A 15,298-nucleotide genomic window follows, 5' to 3' on the forward strand; every position below is an offset into this window, starting at 1 on the left:
GAAATAACTTCATGCCCCATCTCCCTTACTTCCAGCTAGTAAGGATCACATAATTCCTAACAAAGTTTTGACACAGATTCCCAATTCGGGCATTCAGAACATATAGCACGTTGCTGTAAGCAAGCACATTCTCATTCAAAGATGCAAGTTACTATGTAGGAACAAGTTTGTATAGGTATTTCAAAGATGCCCAGAACTGAGCTAAACTTGCTATGTGTCCAACTCCTAGAAATAACTTCATGCCCCATCTCCCTTACTTCCAGCTAGTAAGGATCACATAATTCCTAACAAAGTTTTGACACAGATTCCCAATTCGGGCATTCAGAACATATAGCACGTTGCTGTAAGCAAGCACATTCTCATTCAAAGATGCAAGTTACTATGTAGGAACAAGTTTGTATAGGTATTTCAAAGATGCCCAGAACTGAGCTAAACTTGCTATGTGTCCAACTCCTAGAAATAACTTCATGCCCCATCTCCCTTACTTCCAGCTAGTAAGGATCACATAATTCCTAACAAAGTTTTGACACAGATTCCCAATTCGGGCATTCAGAACATATAGCACGTTGCTGTAAGCAAGCACATTCTCATTCAAAGATGCAAGTTACTATGTAGGAACAAGTTTGTATAGGTATTTCAAAGATGCCCAGAACTGAGCTAAACTTGGTATGTGTCCAACTCCTAGAAATAACTTCATGCCCCATCTCCCTTACTTCCAGCTAGTAAGGATCACATAATTCCTAACAAAGTTTTGACACAGATTGCCAATTTGGGCATTCAGAACATATAGCACGTTGCTGTAAGCAAGCACATTCTCCTTCAAAGATGCAAGTTACTATGTAGGAACAAGTTTGTATAGGTATTTCAAAGATGCCCAGAACTGAGCTCAACTTGGTATGTGTCCAACTCCTAGAAATAACTTCATGCCCCATCTCCCTTACTTCCAGCTAGTAAGGATCACATAATTCCTAACAAAGTTTTGACACAGATTCCCTATTCGGGCATTCAGAACATATAGCACGGTGCTGTAAGCAAGCACATTTTCATTCAAAGTTGCAAGTTACTAGGTAGGAACAAGTTTGTATAGGTATTTCAAAGATGCCCAGAACTGAGCTCAACTTGGTATGTGTCCAACTCCTACAAATAACTTCATGCCCCATCTCCCTTACTTCCAGCTAGTAAGGATCACATAATTCCTAACAAAGTTTTGACACAGATTCCCTATTCGGGCATTCAGAACATATAGCACGTTGCTGCAAGCAAGCAGATTCTCATTCAAAGATGCAAGTTACTAGGTAGGAACAAGTTTGTATAGGTATTTCAAAGATGCCCAGAACTGAGCTAAACTTGGTATGTGTCCAACTCCTAGAAATAACTTCATGCCCCATCTCCCTTACTTCCAGCTAGTAAGGATCACATAATTCCTAACAAAGTTTTGACACAGATTGCCAATTCGGGCATTCAGAACATATAGCACGTTGCTGTAAGCAAGCAGATTCCCATTCAAAGATGCAAGTTACTATGTAGGAACAAGTTTGTATAGGTATTTCAAAGATGCCCAGAACTGAGCTAAACTTGCTATGTGTCCAACTCCTAGAAATAACTTCATGCCCCATCTCCCTTACTTCCAGCTATTAAGGATCACATAATTCCTAACCAAGATTTTACACAGATTGCCAATTCGGGCATTCAGAACATATAGCACGTTGCTGTAAGCAAGCACATTCTCATTCAAAGATGCAAGTTACTATGTAGGAACAAGTTTGTATAGGTATTTCAAAGATGCCCAGAACTGAGCTCAACTTGGTATGTGTCCAACTCCTAGAAATAACTTCATGCCCCATCTCCCTTACTTCCAGCTAGTAAGGATCACATAATTCCTAACAAAGTTTTGACACAGATTCCCAATTCGGGCATTCAGAACATATAGCACGTTGCTGTAAGCAAGCACATTTTCATTCAAAGTTGCAAGTTACTATGTAGGAACAAGTTTGTATAGGTATTTCAAAGATGCCCAGAACTGAGCTAAACTTGGTATGTGTCCAACTCCTAGAAATAACTTCATGCCCCATCTCCCTTACTTCCAGCTAGTAAGGATCACATAATTCCTAACAAAGTTTTGACACAGATTGCCAATTCGGGCATTCAGAACATATAGCACGTTGCTGTAAGCAAGCGCATTTTCATTCAAAGTTGTAAGTTACTATGTAGGAACAAGTTTGTATAGGTATTTCAAAGATGCCCAGAACTGAGCTAAACTTGGTATGTGTCCAACTCCTAGAAATAACTTCATGCCCCATCTCCCTTACTTCCAGCTAGTAAGGATCACATAATTCCTAACAAAGTTTTGACACAGATTCCCAATTCGGGCATTCAGAATATATACCACGTTGCTGTAAGCAATCATAATTTCATTCAAAGTTGCAAGTTACTATGTAGGAACAAGTTTGTATAGGTATTTCAAAGATGCCCAGAACTGAGCTAAACTTGGTATGTGTCCAACTCCTAGAAATAACATCATGCCCCATCTCCCTTACTTCCAGCTAGTAAGGATCACATAATTCCTAACAAAGTTTTGACACAGATTGCCAACTCGGGCATTCAGAACATATAGCACGTTTCTGTAAGCAAGCACATTCTCATTCAAAGATGCAAGTTACTATGTAGGAACAAGTTTGTATAGGTATTTCAAAGATGCCCAGAACTGAGCTAAACTTGGTATGTGTCCAACTCCTAGAAATAACTTCATGCCCCATCTCCCTTACTTCCAGCTAGTAAGGATCACATAATTCCTAACAAAGTTTTGACACAGATTCCCAATTCGGGCATTCAGAACATATAGCACGTTGCTGTAAGCAAGCACATTCTCATTCAAAGTTGCAAGTTACTATGTAGGAACAAGTTTGTATAGGTATTTCAAAGATGCCCAGAACTGAGCTAAACTTGGTATGTGTCCAACTCCAAGAAATAACTTCATGCCCCATCTCCCTTACTTCCAGCTAGTAAGGATCGCATACTTCCTAACAAAGTTTTGACACAGATTCCCTATTCGGGCATTCAGAACATATAGCACGTTGCTGTAAGCAAGCTGATTCCCATTCAAAGATGCAAGTTACTATGTAGGAACAAGTTTGTATAGGTATTTCAAAGATGCCCAGAACTGAGCTAAACTTGCTATGTGTCCAACTCCTAGAAATAACTTCATGCCCCATCTCCCTTACTTCCAGCTAGTAAGGATCACATAATTCCTAACAAAGTTTTGACACAGATTCCCAATTCGGGCATTCAGAACATATAGCACGTTGCTGTAAGCAAGCACATTTTCATTCAAAGTTGAAAGTTACTATGTACGAACAAGTTTGTATAGGTATTTCAAAGATGCCCAGAACTGAGCTAAACTTGGTATGTGTCCAACTCCTAGAAATAACTTCATGCCCCATCTCCCTTACTTCCAGCTAGTAAGGATCACATAATTCCTAACAAAGTTTTGACACAGATTCCCAATTCGGGCATTCAGAACATATAGCACGTTGCTGTAAGCAAGCACATTCTCATTCAAAGATGCAAGTTACTATGTAGGAACAAGTTTGTATAGGTATTTCAAAGATGCCCAGAACTGAGCTAAACTTGCTATGTGTCCAACTCCTAGAAATAACTTCATGCCCCATCTCCCTTACTTCCAGCTAGTAAGGATCACATAATTCCTAACAAAGTTTTGACACAGATTCCCAATTCGGGCATTCAGAACATATAGCACGTTGCTGTAAGCAAGCACATTCTCATTCAAAGATGCAAGTTACTATGTAGGAACAAGTTTGTATAGGTATTTCAAAGATGCCCAGAACTGAGCTAAACTTGCTATGTGTCCAACTCCTAGAAATAACTTCATGCCCCATCTCCCTTACTTCCAGCTAGTAAGGATCACATAATTCCTAACAAAGTTTTGACACAGATTCCCAATTCGGGCATTCAGAACATATAGCACGTTGCTGTAAGCAAGCACATTCTCATTCAAAGATGCAAGTTACTATGTAGGAACAAGTTTGTATAGGTATTTCAAAGATGCCCAGAACTGAGCTAAACTTGGTATGTGTCCAAATCCTAGAAATAACTTCATGCCCCATCTCCCTTACTTCCAGCTAGTAAGGATCACATAATTCCTAACAAAGTTTTGACACAGATTCCCAATTCGGGCATTCAGAACATATAGCACGTTGCTGTAAGCAAGCACATTCTCATTCAAAGATGCAAGTTACTATGTAGGAACAAGTTTGTATAGGTATTTCAAAGATGCCCAGAACTGAGCTAAACTTGGTATGTGTCCAACTCCTAGAAATAACTTCATGCCCCATCTCCCTTACTTCCAGCTAGTAAGGATCACATAATTCCTAACAAAGTTTTGACACAGATTGCCAATTCGGGCATTCAGAACATATAGCACGTTGCTGTAAGCAAGCACATTCTCCTTCAAAGATGCAAGTTACTATGTAGGAACAAGTTTGTATAGGTATTTCAAAGATGCCCAGAACTGAGCTCAACTTGGTATGTGTCCAACTCCTAGAAATAACTTCATGCCCCATCTCCCTTATTTCCAGATAGTAAGGATCACATAATTTCTAACAAAGTTTTGACACAGATTCCCTATTCGGGCATTCAGAACATATAGCACGTTGCTGCAAGCAAGCACATTCTCATTCAAAGATGCAAGTTACTAGGTAGGAACAAGTTTGTATAGGTATTTCAAAGATGCCCAGAACTGAGCTAAACTTGGTATGTGTCCAACTCCAAGAAATAACTTCATGCCCCATCTCCCTTACTTCCAGCTAGTAAGGATCACATAATTCCTAACAAAGTTTTGACACAGATTCCCTATTCGGGCATTCAGAACATATAGCACGTTGCTGCAAGCAAGCACATTCTCATTCAAAGATGCAAGTTACTAGGTAGGAACAAGTTTGTATAGGTATTTCAAAGATGCCCAGAACTGAGCTAAACTTGGTATGTGTCCAACTCCTAGAAATAACTTCATGCCCCATCTCCCTTACTTCCAGCTAGTAAGGATCACATAATTCCTAACAAAGTTTTGACACAGATTCCCAATTCGGGCATTCAGAACATATAGCACGTTGCTGTAAGCAAGCAGATTCCCATTCAAAGATGCAAGGTACTATGTAGGAACAAGTTTGTATAGGTATTTCAAAGATGCCCAGAACTGAGCTAAACTTGCTATGTGTCCAACTCCTAGAAATAACTTCATGCCCCATCTCCCTTACTTCCAGCTAGTAAGGATCACATAATTCCTAACAAAGTTTTGACACAGATTCCCAATTCGGGCATTCAGAACATATAGCACGTTGCTGTAAGCAAGCACATTCTCATTCAAAGTTGCAAGTTACTATGTAGGAACAAGTTTGTATAGGTATTTCAAAGATGCCCAGAACTGAGCTAAACTTGGTATGTGTCCAACTCCTAGAAATAACTTCATGCCCCATCTCCCTTACTTCCAGCTAGTAAGGATCACATAATTCCTAACAAAGTTTTGACACAGATTTCCAATTCGGGCATTCAGAACATATAGCACGTTGCTGTAAGCAAGCACATTCTCATTCAAAGATGCAAGTTACTATGTAGGAACAAGTTTGTATAGGTATTTCAAAGATGCCCAGAACTGAGCTAAACTTGGTATGTGTCCAACTCCTAGAAATAACTTCATGCCCCATCTCCCTTACTTCCAGCTAGTAAGGATCACATAATTCCTAACAAAGTTTTGACACAGATTCCCAATTCGGGCATTCAGAACATATAGCACGTTGCTGTAAGCAAGCAGATTCTCATTCAAAAATGCAAGTTACTATGTAGGAACCAGTTTGTATAGGTATTTCAAAGATGCCCAGAACTGAGCTAAACTTGCTATGTGTCCAACTCCTAGAAATAATTTCATGCCCCATCTCCCTTACTTCCAGCTAGTAAGGATCACATAATTCCTAACAAAGTTTTGACACAGATTCCCAATTCGGGCATTCAGAACATATAGCACGTTGCTGTAAGCAAGCACATTTTCATTCAAAGTTGCAAGTTACTATGTAGGAACAAGTTTGTATAGGTATTTCAAAGATGCCCAGAACTGAGCTAAACTTGGTATGTGTCCAACTCCTAGAAATAACTTCATGCCCCATCTCCCTTACTTCCAGCTAGTAAGGATCACATAATTCCTAACAAAGTTTTGACACAGATTCCCAATTCGGGCATTCAGAACATATAGCACGTTGCTGTAGGCAAGCACATTCTCATTCAAAGATGCAAGTTACTATGTAGGAACAAGTTTGTATAGGTATTTCAAAGATGCCCAGAACTGAGCTAAACTTGGTATGTGTCCAACTCCTAGAAATAACTTCATGCCCAATCTCCATTACTTCCAGCTAGTAAGGATCACATAATTCCTAACAAAGTTTTGACACAGATTCCCAATTCGGGCATTCAGAACATATAGCACGTTGCTGTAAGCAAGCACTTTCTCATTCAAAGTTGCAAGTTACTATGTAGGAACAAGTTTGTATAGGTATTTCAAAGATGCCCAGAACTGAGCTAAACTTGGTATGTGTCCAACTCCTAGAAATAACTTCATGCCCCATCTCCCTTACTTCCAGCTAGTAAGGATCACATAATTCCTAACAAAGTTTTGACACAGATTCCCAATTCGGGCATTCAGAACATATAGCACGTTGCTGCAAGCAAGCACATTCTCATTCAAAGATGCAAGTTACTATGTAGGAACAAGTTTGTATAGGTATTTCAAAGATGCCCAGAACTGAGCTAAACTTGGTATGTGTCCAACTCCAAGAAATAACTTCATGCCCCATCTCCCTTCCTTCCAGCTAGTAAGGATCACATAATTCCTAACAAAGTTTTGACACAGATTCCCAATTCTGGCATTCAGAACATATAGCACGTTGCTGTAAGCAAGCACATTCTCATTCAAAGATGCAAGTTACTATGTAGGAACAAGTTTGTATAGGTATTTCAAAGATGCCCAGAACTGAGCTAAACTTGGTATGTGTCCAACTCCTAGAAATAACTTCATGCCCCATCTCCCTTACTTCCAGCTAGTAAGGATCACATAATTCTTAACAAAGTTTTGACACAGATTCCCTATTCGGGCATTCAGAACATATAGCACGTTGCTGCAAGCAAGCACATTCTCATTCAAAGATGCAAGTTACTATGTAGGAACAAGTTTGTATAGGTATTTCAAAGATGCCCAGAACTGAGCTAAACTTGCTATGTGTCCAACTCCTAGAAATAACTTCATGCCCCATCTCCCTTACTTCCAGCTAGTAAGGATCACATAATTCCTAACAAAGTTTTGACACAGATTCCCAATTTGGGCATTCAGAGCAAATAGCACGTTGCTGTAAGCAAGCACATTCTCATTCAAAGATGCAAGTTACTATGTAGGAACAAGTTTGTATAGGTATTTCAAAGATGCCCAGAACTGAGCTAAACTTGGTATGTGTCCAACTCCTAGAAATAACTTCATGCCCCATCTCCCTTACTTCCAGCTAGTAAGGATCACATGATTCCTAACAAAGTTTTGACACAGATTCCCAATTCGGGCATTCAGAACATATAGCACGTTGCTGCAAGCAAGCACATTCTCAATCAAAGATGCAAGTTACTATGTAGGAACAAGTTTGTATAGGTATTTCAAAGATGCCCAGAACTGAGCTAAACTTGGTATGTCTCCAACTCCTAGAAATAACTTCATGCCCCATCTCCCTTACTTCCAGCTAGTAAGGATCACATAATTCCTAACAAAGTTTTGACACAGATTCCCTATTCGGGCATTCAGAACATATAGCACGTTGCTGTAAGCAAGCACATTCTCATTCAAAGTTGCAATTTACTATGTAGGAACAAGTTTGTATAGGTATTTCAAAGATGCCCAGAACTGAGCTAAACTTGCTATGTGTCCAACTCCTAGAAATAACTTCATGCCCCATCTCCCTTACTTCCAGCTAGTAAGGATCACATAATTCCTAACAAAGTTTTGACACAGATTCCCAATTCAGGCATTCAGAACATATAGCAAGTTGCTGTAAGCAAGCACATTCTCATTCAAAGTTGCAAGTTACTATGTAGGAACAAGTTTGTATAGGTATTTCAAAGATGCCCAGAACTGAGCTAAACTTGGTATGTGTCCAACTCCTAGAAATAACTTCATGCCCAATCTCCCTTACTTCCAGCTAGTAAGGATCACATAATTCCTAACAAAGTTTTGACACAGATTCCCAATTCAGGCATTCAGAACATATAGCACGTTGCTGTAAGCAATCACATTTCCTTTCAAAGTTGCAAGTTACTATGTAGGAACAAGTTTGTATAGGTATTTCAAAGATGCCCAGAACTGAGCTAAACTTGGTATGTGTCCAACTCCTAGAAATAACTTCATGCCCCATCTCCCTTACTTCCAGCTAGTAAGGATCACATAATTCCTAACAAAGTTTTGACACAGATTCCCTATTCGGGCATTCAGAACATATAGCACGTTGCTTCAAGCAAGCACATTCTCATTCAAAGATGCAAGTTACTATGTAGGAACAAGTTTGTATAGGTATTTCAAAGATGCCCAGAACTGAGCTAAACTTGGTATGTGTCCAACTCCTAGAAATAACTTCATGCCCCATCTCCCTTACTTCCAGCTAGTAAGGATCACATAATTCCTAACAAAGTTTTGACACAGATTCCCAATTCGGGCATTCAGAACATATAGCACGTTGCTGTAAGCAAGCACATTCTCATTCAAAGATGCAAGTTACTATGTAGGAACAAGTTTGTATAGGTATTTCAAAGATGCCCAGAACTGAGCTAAACTTGGTATGTGTCCAACTCCTAGAAATAACTTCATGCCCCATCTCCCTTACTTCCAGCTAGTAAGGATCACATAATTCCTAACAAAGTTTTGACACAGATTCCCAATTCGGGCATTCAGAACATATAGCACGTTGCTGTAAGCAAGCAGATTCTCATTCAAAAATGCAAGTTACTATGTAGGAACAAGTTTGTATAGGTATTTCAAAGATGCCCAGAACTGAGCTAAATTTGCTATGTGTCCAACTCCTAGAAATAACTTCATGCCCCATCTCCCTTACTTCCAGCTAGTAAGGATCACATAATTCCTAACAAAGTTTTGACACAGATTCCCAATTCGGGCATTCAGAACATATAGCACGTTGCTGTAAGCAAGCACATTTTCATTCAAAGTTGCAAGTTACTATGTAGGAACAAGTTTGTATAGGTATTTCAAAGATGCCCAGAACTGAGCTAAACTTGGTATGTGTCCAACTCCTAGAAATAACTTCATGCCCCATCTCCCTTACTTCCAGCTAGTAAGGATCACATAATTCCTAACAAAGTTTTGACACAGATTCCCAATTCGGGCATTCAGAACATATAGCACGTTGCTGTAAGCAAGCACATTCTCATTCAAAGATGCAAGTTACTATGTAGGAACAAGTTTGTATAGGTATTTCAAAGATGCCCAGAACTGAGCTAAACTTGGTATGTGTCCAACTCCTAGAAATAACTTCATGCCCCATCTCCATTACTTCCAGCTAGTAAGGATCACATAATTCCTAACAAATTTTTGACACAGATTCCCAATTCGGGCATTCAGAACATATAGCACGTTGCTGTAAGCAAGCACATTCTCATTCAAAGTTGCAAGTTACTATGTAGGAACAAGTTTGTATAGGTATTTCAAAGATGCCCAGAACTGAGCTAAACTTGGTATGTGTCCAACTCCTAGAAATAACTTCATGCCCCATCTCCCTTACTTCCAGCTAGTAAGGATCACATAATTCCTAACAAAGTTTTGACACAGATTCCCAATTCGGGCATTCAGAACATATAGCACGTTGCTGCAAGCAAGCACATTCTCATTCAAAGATGCAAGTTACTATGTAGGAACAAGTTTGTATAGGTATTTCAAAGATGCCCAGAACTGAGCTAAACTTGGTATGTGTCCAACTCCTAGAAATAACTTCATGCCCCATCTCCCTTACTTCCAGCTAGTAAGGATCACATAATTCCTAACAAAGTTTTGACACAGATTCCCAATTCGGGCATTCAGAACATATAGCACGTTGCTGTAAGCAAGCACATTCTCATTCAAAGATGCAAATTACTATGTAGGAACAAGTTTGTATAGGTATTTCAAAGATGCCCAGAACTGAGCTAAACTTGGTATGTGTCCAACTCCTAGAAATAACTTCATGCCCCATCTCCCTTACTTCCAGCTAGTAAGGATCACATAATTCTTAACAAAGTTTTCACACAGATTCCCTATTCGGGCATTCAGAACATATAGCACGTTGCTGCATGCAAGCACATTCTCATTCAAAGATGCAAGTTACTATGTAGGAACAAGTTTGTATAGGTATTTCAAAGATGCCCAGAACTGAGCTAAACTTGCTATGTGTCCAACTCCTAGAAATAACTTCATGCCCCATCTCCCTTACTTCCAGCTAGTAAGGATCACATAATTCCTAACAAAGTTTTGACACAGATTCCCAATTCGGGCATTCAGAGCAAATCCACGTTGCTGTAAGCAAGCACATTCTCATTCAAAGATGCAAGTTACTATGTAGGAACAAGTTTGTATAGGTATTTCAAAGATGCCCAGAACTGAGCTAAACTTGGTATGTGTCCAACTCCTAGAAATAACTTCATGCCCCATCTCCCTTGCTTCCAGCTAGTAAGGATCACATGATTCCTAACAAAGTTTTCACACAGATTCCCAATTCGGGCATTCAGAACATATAGCACGTTGCTGCAAGCAAGCACACTCTCATTCAAAGATGCAAGTTACTATGTAGGAACAAGTTTGTAAAGGTATTTCAAAGATGCCCAGAACTGAGCTAAACTTGGTATGTCTCCAACTCCAAGAAATAACTTCATGCCCCACCTCCCTTACTTCCAGCTAGTAAGGATCACATAATTCCTAACAAAGTTTTGACACAGATTCCCAATTCGGGCATTCAGAGCAAATAGCACGTTGCTGTAAGCAAGCACATTCTCATTCAAAGTTGCAAGTTACTATGTAGGAACAAGTTTCTTTAGGTATTTCAAAGATGCCCAGAACTGAGCTAAACTTGGTATGTGTCCAACTCCTAGAAATAACTTCATGCCCCATCTCCCTTACTTCCAGCTAGTAAGGATCACATAATTCCTAACAAAGTTTTGACACAGATCTCCAATTCGGGCATTCACAACATATAGCACGTTGCTGTAGGCAAGCACATTCTCATTCAAAGTTGCAAGTTACTATGTAGGAACAAGTTTGTATAGGTATTTCAAAGATGCCCAGAACTGAGCTAAACTTGGTATGTGTCCAACTCCTAGAAATAACTTCATGCCCCATCTCCCTTACTTCCAGCTAGTAAGGATCCCATAATTCCTAACAAAGTTTTGACACAGCTTCCCAAATCGGGCATTCAGAACATATAGCACGTTGCTGTAGGCAAGCAGATTCTCATTCAAAGATGCAAGTTACTATGTAGGAACAAGTTTGTATAGGTATTTCAAAGATGCCCAGAACTGAGCTAAACTTGGTATGTGTCCAACTCCTAGAAATAACTTCATGCCCCATCTCCCTTACTTCCAGCTTGTAAGGATCACATAATTCCTAACAAAGTTTTGACACAGATTCCCAAATCGGGCATTCAGAACATATAGCACGTTGCTGCAGCAAGCACATTCTCATTCAAAGTTGCAAGTTACTATGTAGGAACAAGTTTGTATAGGTATTTCAAAGATGCCCAGAACTGAGCTAAACTTGCTATGTGTCCAACTCCTAGAAATAACTTCATGCCCCATCTCCCTTACTTCCAGCTAGTAAGGATCATATAATTCCTAACAAAGTTTTGACACAGATTCCCAAATCGGGCATTCAGAACATATAGCACGTTGCTGCAAGCAAGCACATTCTCATTCAAAGTTGCAAGTTACTATGTAGGAACAAGTTTGTATAGGTATTTCAAAGATGCCCAGAACTGAGCTAAACTTGGTATGTGTCCAACTCCTAGAAATAACTTCATGCCCCATCTCCCTTACTTCCAGCTAGTAAGGATCACATAATTCCTAACAAAGTTTTGACACAGATTCCCAATTCGGGCATTCAGAACATATAGCACGTTGCTGTAAGCAAGCACATTCTCATTCAAAGATGCAAGTTACTATGTAGGAACAAGTTTGTATAGGTATTTCAAAGATGCCCAGAACTGAGCTAAACTTGGTGTGTGTCCAACTCCTAGAAATAACTTCATGCCCCATCTCCCTTACTTCCAGCTAGTAAGGATCACATAATTCCTAACAAAGTTTTGACACAGCTTCCCAAATCGGGCATTCAGAACATATAGCACGTTGCTGTAAGCAAGCACATTCTCATTCAAAGATGCAAGTTACTATGTAGGAACAAGTTTGTATAGGTATTTCAAAGATGCCCAGAACTGAGCTAAACTTGGTATGTGTCCAACTCCTAGAAATAACTTCATGCCCCATCTCCATTACTTCCAGCTAGTAAGGATCACATAATTCCTAACAAAGTTTTGACACAGATTCCCAATTCGGGCATTCAGAACATATAGCACGTTGCTGTAAGCAAGCACATTCTCATTCAAAGTTGCAAGTTACTATGTAGGAACAAGTTTGTATAGGTATTTCAAAGATGCCCAGAACTGAGCTAAACTTGGTATGTGTCCAACTCCTAGAAATAACTTCATGCCCCATCTCCCTTACTTCCAGCTAGTAAGGATCACATAATTCCTAACAAAGTTTTGACACAGATTCCCAATTCGGGCATTCAGAACATATAGCACGTTGCTGCAAGCAAGCACATTCTCATTCAAAGATGCAAGTTACTATGTAGGAACAAGTTTGTATAGGTATTTCAAAGATGCCCAGAACTGAGCTAAACTTGGTATGTGTCCAACTCCTAGAAATAACTTCATGCCCCATCTCCCTTACTTCCAGCTAGTAAGGATCACATAATTCCTAACAAAGTTTTGACACAGATTCCCAATTCGGGCATTCAGAACATATAGCACGTTGCTGTAGGCAAGCAGATTCTCATTCAAAGATGCAAGTTACTATGTAGGAACAAGTTTGTATAGGTATTTCAAAGATGCCCAGAACTGAGCTAAACTTGGTATGTGTCCAACTCCTAGAAATAACTTCATGCCCCATCTCCCTTACTTCCAGCTAGTAAGGATCACATAATTCTTAACAAAGTTTTCACACAGATTCCCTATTCGGGCATTCAGAACATATAGCACGTTGCTGCATGCAAGCACATTCTCATTCAAAGATGCAAGTTACTATGTAGGAACAAGTTTGTATAGGTATTTCAAAGATGCCCAGAACTGAGCTAAACTTGGTATGTGTCCAACTCCTAGAAATAACTTCATGCCCCATCTCCCTTACTTCCAGCTAGTAAGGATCACATAATTCCTAACAAAGTTTTGACACAGATTCCCAATTCGGGCATTCAGAGCAAATCCACGTTGCTGTAAGCAAGCACATTCTCATTCAAAGATGCAAGTTACTATGTAGGAACAAGTTTGTATAGGTATTTCAAAGATGCCCAGAACTGAGCTAAACTTGGTATGTGTCCAACTCCTAGAAATAACTTCATGCCCCATCTCCCTTACTTCCAGCTAGTAAGGATCACATAATTCCTAACAAAGTTTTGACACAGATTCCCAATTCGGGCATTCAGAACATATAGCACGTTGCTGTAAGCAAGCACATTCTCATTCAAAGTTGCAAGTTACTAGGTAGGAACAAGTTTGTATAGGTATTTCAAAGATGCCCAGAACTGAGCTAAACTTGGTATGTGTCCAACTCCTAGAAATAACTTCATGCCCCATCTCCCTTACTTCCAGCTAGTAAGGATGACATAATTCCTAACAAAGTTTTGACACAGATTCCCAATTCGGGCATTCAGAACATATAGCACGTTGCTGTAAGCAAGCACATTTTCATTCAAAGTTGCAAGTTACTATGTAGGAACAAGTTTGTATAGGTATTTCAAAGATGCCTAGAACTGAGCTAAACTTGGTATGTGTCCAACTCCTAGAAATAACTTCATGCCCCATCTCCCTTACTTCCAGCTAGTAAGGATCACATAATTCCTAACAAAGTTTTGACACAGATTCCCAATTCGGGCATTCAGAACATATAGCACGTTGCTGTAGGCAAGCAGATTCTCATTCAAAGATGCAAGTTACTATGTAGGAACAAGTTTGTATAGGTATTTCAAAGATGCCCAGAACTGAGCTAAACTTGGTATGTGTCCAACTCCTAGAAATAACTTCATGCCCCATCTCCCTTACTTCCAGCTAGTAAGGATCACATAATTCCTAACAAAGTTTTGACACAGATTCCCAATTCGGGCATTCAGAACATATAGCACGTTGCTGTAGGCAAGCAGATTCTCATTCAAAGATGCAAGTTACTATGTAGGAACAAGTTTGTATAGGTATTTCAAAGATGCCCAGAACTGAGCTAAACTTGGTATGTGTCCAACTCCTAGAAATAACTACATGCCCCATCTCCCTTACTTCCAGCTAGTAAGGATCACATAATTCCTAATAAAGTTTTGACACAGATTCCCAAATCGGGCATTCAGAACATATAGCACGTTGCTGTAAGCAAGCACATTCTCATTCAAAGTTGCAAGTTACTATGTAGGAACAAGTTTGTATAGGTATTTCAAAGATGCCCAGAACTGAGCTAAACTTGGTATGTGTCCAACTCCTAGAAATAACTTCATGCCCCATCTCCCTTACTTCCAGCTAGTAAGGATCACATAATTCCTAACAAAGTTTTGACACAGATTCCCAATTCGGGCATTCAGAACATATAGCACGTTGCTGTAGGCAAGCAGATTCTCATTCAAAGATGCAAGTTACTATGTAGGAACAAGTTTGTATAGGTATTTCAAAGATGCCCAGAACTGAGCTAAACTTGGTATGTGTCCAACTCCTAGAAATAACTTCATGCCCCATCTCCCTTACTTCCAGCTAGTAAGGATCACATAATTCCTAACAAAGTTTTGACACAGATTCCCAAATCGGGCATTCAGAACATATAGCACGTTGCTGTAGGCAAGCACATTCTCATTCAAAGATGCAAGTTACTATGTAGGAACAAGTTTGTATAGGTATTTCAAAGATGCCCAGAACTGAGCTAAACTTGGTATGTGTCCAACTCCTAGAAATAACTTCATGCCCCATCTCCC

The sequence above is a fragment of the Diceros bicornis genome, chromosome 11 (genome assembly GCF_020826845.1).
Source record: "Diceros bicornis minor isolate mBicDic1 chromosome 11, mDicBic1.mat.cur, whole genome shotgun sequence".
NCBI lineage: Eukaryota > Metazoa > Chordata > Mammalia > Perissodactyla > Rhinocerotidae > Diceros > Diceros bicornis.